The 4678-nt window shown below is 44.7% G+C and overlaps 1 protein-coding gene across 1 annotated transcript in view; it reads left to right on the top strand.

Annotated features, from left to right (window-relative positions):
• LOC107299499 overlaps positions 1-4678 on the top strand; it is a 27864-nt gene that overhangs the window by 3858 nt on the left and 19328 nt on the right. Inside the window, exon 2 of the mRNA XM_015828857.1 lies at positions 4547-4624. The gene's annotated coding sequence lies outside the window, so the exon portion shown is untranslated. The remainder of the gene's footprint in view (positions 1-4546; positions 4625-4678) is intronic.

The following is a 4678-nucleotide window of genomic DNA, read 5'->3' as shown; positions in this document are numbered from 1 at the left end:
TGCAGGACTGGCCTAGGGTAATTTTTAGGGGGGTTTTAATTATATTTTAAATTCGACAAATATTTAAATATTCCTTTTAATTAATTTTAAATTTGTATTGTTTTGTATGTATTTTAAATAGATTGTCAGCCGCCCTGAGTCCTACGGGAGAAGGGCGGGATATAAATCCAAATATAAATAAATAAATAAATAAATAAAAACTATAATAATAATAATAAAGTTGGAAGGGACCTTGGAGGTCATCAAGTCCAACCCACTGCTCAGGCAGGTAACCCTATACCATTTCGGACAAATGGCCGTCCAGTCTCTTCTTAAAAACTTCCAGTGTTGGAGCATTCACCGCTTTTGGAGGCAGGTTGTTCCAGTGCTTAATTGTTCTGTCAGGAAGTTTCTCCTTAGTTCTAGGTTGCCCCAAACTGTTCAGATTCTCTCTGTTAAATTATCTCAAGAGTCCTGATTCGAGTCATACACTTAACCAGAAACTAAACGCACAAGTTGACTTATGGCAGTGGTTCTGAACCTGTGGGTCAGGACCCCATTTGGGGTCGATCGACCATTTCATGGGGGTCGCCAAGCAAGGCTGTCCGCCATTTTTTTGTCCGCTATTTTTTTTGTCCGCCATTTTTCCCCCCCTTTTCCGGCAGGTGCCTTACCTCCCTTGGGCTGGGCCAGCTGGTGGTCGGCCTGCTCCGTCTCTGCCGCTTGCCAGCTACGCCTCGGCCGGCGCAGGGGGCGGAACCACGCATGCGTGGTGCTCCCGGGCAGGGAAAGTCCTCGACTTACGACCGGTTTGGTAGTCCTCGACTTACGACCGGTTTAGTCCTCGACTTACGACCGGTTTAGTCCTCGACTTACGACCGGTTTAGTCCTCGACTTATGACCGGTTGGGGTCGCGGCATTAAAAAGGTTGAGAACCACTGACTTATGGTGAATCAGAATTAACTCACACATAGACAATTGAACAATTACAAAAACAAGGGAGTAATGGAGCAGAGCAAAGGATTGGACCCAAAAGTCTTTTCTGTAGGACAGGAAGTAAAAAAGCTAAATGCAAGAGGGATTTGAACATGGTTACTCTATATTTGTTGATTAATATTTACAGGCTTTATAATTGCATGGTTGTTCTCAGCTTGTTTTTGAATTACAAAAGGTGTTGAGATTTGCTGATATGGCTTTTAGTTTTCTTCAAAAAATGATACTTATTTGAAGTTTTTTGGTTTCTGGTAAGCCATTCCTTCTATGGGGTGAAGCCTGAGAAACCCAAGGCTACAATGGGGTTTGTTGTGTGAAGGCAGCTAATCCATTTTGGCACCATCTTCTTTTCTCTCAGGCATTAGATTAGTGTTCCTCAACCTTGGAAGCTTGAAGAGTTGAATTCCCCAGGAATCAGGCTGGCTGGGGAATTCTGGGAGTTGAAGTCCACACAACTTCAAGCTGCCAAGGTTGGGAAACATTGTGGTAGATTTATTGTTGTTATTCCATCAGCAGCTGTTGTAGTTATAGTGTTTTTCCTGCTGGTTTTTTTTAATGATTTGAATGTGTAGATTTACACAAAGCTATTGTTTATCATCTCTTTTCTATCTCTTCTTTAGAAGTAACTTTCAAATGGTGTGTCAGTGTATTATGTCCTAGCAGGAGCTAGCACCCAGCTGAACTTGCCAAGGCATAGAACCCAGCCTGACTAGAACTTGGATGGGAGACCACCTGGTAATCCCATGGCATTAAACTAAACCAGAAGGTTAAAATAGTGTATGAAAGAAGGCAGGGTTAAGTGGTTTCATACTGTTGTCACAAAAATACCATGGCTGAGTTCATTGAATTGCTAGCAGTCAAACTCAGCTTCAGAGCATCTTATCCTAGATGTCAAAAAAGCAGTTGCCCAAGTTTTTTCTACATGGTAGCCTTATTCCATTGTCATATTGTCAAAAGGACCAATATTATTGCTTAGTCTGCTACCCTGAGCCATACAGTGATGGGTTTTGTGCCCTGCCAAGTACAGGGGTTTCTCCAATGATAGCTGCCTATGGGTTTGTCAAAAACAGATCATGACAGACAAATCTTATTGCATTCTTTGACCAGGTGACAAAAGTAGTGGACTAGAAGAATGCTGTGGATATAATTTACTTGGACTTCAGTAAGGCATTTGATAAAGTAGACCACAACCTACTACTTGATAAGATAGAAAAATATGGGTTAGACAGCATCACCACCAGATGGATCTGTAGCTGGCTGACCGGCTGTACTCAGCCTGTGGTCCTCAATGGAAGTGCATCTACATGGAGGGAAGTGTGTAGTGGGGTGCCCCAGGGCTCTGTTCTGAGCCCAGTGCTCTTCAACATCTTCATCAATATTTTGGATTAGGGGATAGATGGGGAACTCATCAAATTTGCAGATGACACCAAGCTGGCAGAAATAGCCAACATTCCAGAAGATAGGCTTAAGATACAGAAGGATCTTGACAGACTTGAACATTGGGCGCTATCTAACAAAATAAAATTCAATGGTGAAAAAAAACAAGGTTCTAAATTTAGGCAAGAAAAAACAAAGCACAGGTATAGTATAGGCAGTACCTTGCTCAATAGTAGCAACTATGAGAGGGATCTTGGAATCCTAGTGGACAATCACTTAAATATGAGCCAGCAGTGTGCTGCAGCTGCCAAAAAAGCCAACACAGTGCTAGGCTGCATTAACAGAGGGACAGAATCAAGATCACGTGAAGTATTAATACCACTTTACAATGCCTTGGTAAGGCCACACTTGGAATACTGCATCCAGTTTTGGTCACCACGATGTAAAAAAGATGTTGAGACTCTAGAAAGAGTATAGAGAAGAGCAACAAAGATGATTAGGGGACTGGAGGCTAAAACATATAAGGAACAGCTGCTGAAATTGGGTATGTCTAGTTCAATGAAGAGAAGGACGAGGGGGGACATGATAGCAGTGTTCCAATATCTCAGGGGCTGCCACAAAGAAGAGGGAGTCAAGCTATTCTCCAAAGCGCCTGAAGGCAGGACAAGAAGCAACGGGTGGAAACTAATCAAGGAGAGAAGCAACCTAGAACTAAGGAGAAACTTCCTGACAGTTACAACAATTAACCAGTGGAACAGCCTGCCTCCGGAAACAGTGAATGCTCCAACACTGGAAGTTTTTAAGAAGAGACTGGACAGCCATTTGTCTGAAATGGTATAGAGCAGTGATGGCGAACCTTTTAGAGACTGAGTGCCCAAAATGCACCCCGCCCCCACCCGCCACCACTCTGCCCCCTGCTCCGCCCCTGCCCTGCCTGCAGGACCACCCACCGCTTCCACGGCCCGCCGCAACAGATCACCCAGGCGGCCCTGCAGCACCATGGCGTCCATGCCCTCCACCTGCTCCGCGCAGCATCATGTCCGCGCGATGGGGCGTGAGGGTGGAGTCTTGTCCTTGCTGCCTGGCTGCCATGTCTTTGACTGCGCTTTTCCACATGGGCTGCGCCCGGGGACAACTCTCCTCTGGGGGGGCTGCTGGTGAGGGGGCTGAGGGGGGAGGCGAGGCTCGGGCGATGGTGCACATGCCCACAGAGAGGGCTCTGAGTGCCACCTCTGGCACGTGTGCCATAGGTTCGCCATCACTGGTATAGGGTTTCCTGCCTGAGCAGGGGGTTGGACTAGATGACCTCCAAGGTCCCTTCCAACTTTTTATTATTGTTGTTGTTGTTGTTGTTGTTGTTGTTATTATTATTTCTTTACATTAGACGGGCATTCGCAGCAGAAAAATATTGGCAAGCATTATGGGTGTTGTAGTCCAACATATCTGGGGAGGGGACGGTCCTGGTTTAAAGAAGATTTCCTTCTCTTTGGGAGTACTGGATCCTCAACTGGCAACAAAGCTTGAAGAGATGAAACCTTTGTTTTTGAAAGAGCAGGAGTTGAATATCCAGAAGGACTTTGGTTTGTTGACATAATCTGAATGCTACAAGGAAATGATCCCTATTTGCAAGTTGTTTATAATCCAAAGAAGGAATGCCCTGTCCCATAAATCACTCATTTCTTTTAAAGACAGCACACAAAACATGGGTGATGACCCATTTCCTCCTTATCTCCATTCTCAAGAACAGAGAATCTAGGGCAGAGCCACGGTAGTGCAGTGGTCAGAATGCAGTATTGCAGGCTAATTCTGCTGACTGCCAGGGGTTCGATCCTGGCTCAAGGTTGACTCAGCCTTCCATCCTTCCAAGGTCAGTAAAATGAGGATCCGGATTGTCTGGGGCAATATGCTGACTGTGTAAACAGCTTAGAGAGGGCTGTAAAGCACTACAAAGTGGTATAGAAGTTTAAGTGCTACTGCTTTTGCTATTTCTCAACTTTGGCAACTTTTAAGGCCTGTGTACTTCATCTCCCAGAATTCCTCTCTTCACCTGGGTCAAATTATCATTTATGTGAAAAGCTGCCAAATTTCTTGATGGCTTACCTCTGTTTTCTTCCCAGTCTCCCAGCCTCCTTTTTTACCGTTCTCATCCATGTTCGATAGCTTTGCATAATGAGCATTGCCTTTTTTTTATTCATAGAATCAAGAGTTTTCTCTCTCTCTGAAAGAACCGAACTGGGATTTGATCTTGCTCATCTTCTCTGACCTCCCCAGCCAGGTACCATTCAGATGTGTTGGGTTATTTATATCTTTGCTAATTTGCATGCTGCTC

The sequence above is a fragment of the Protobothrops mucrosquamatus genome, unplaced genomic scaffold, assembly GCF_001527695.2.
Source record: "Protobothrops mucrosquamatus isolate PMUCROS unplaced genomic scaffold, P.Mucros_1.0 scaffold5023, whole genome shotgun sequence".
Classification (NCBI taxonomy): domain Eukaryota; kingdom Metazoa; phylum Chordata; class Lepidosauria; order Squamata; family Viperidae; genus Protobothrops; species Protobothrops mucrosquamatus.
This window is presented reverse-complemented; position numbering and strand designations above follow the sequence as displayed.